We start from the raw sequence: 207 nt of genomic DNA on the forward strand, positions 1-207 counted from the left end.
GACACAGGTGGCTGGCTTCCAAGGTGACGGAGATCAAAGATACACATTGGCTCTGAGCGTTCCGAGCATTCTGTCATTTCACGCTACGCTTACTACACAAATCCACCCACAGGGGATGAAGATAGGAATAAAGAAAACGGGAGAGGGGGAGGAGGAAAGAGGGCTCCCGAGTGGCGCAGCGGTCTAAGGCACTGCATCTCAGTGCTA

The sequence above is a fragment of the Coregonus lavaretus genome, assembly GCF_964263955.1.
Source record: "Coregonus lavaretus genome assembly, contig: HAP1_SCAFFOLD_2283, whole genome shotgun sequence".
Taxonomy (NCBI): domain Eukaryota; kingdom Metazoa; phylum Chordata; class Actinopteri; order Salmoniformes; family Salmonidae; genus Coregonus; species Coregonus lavaretus.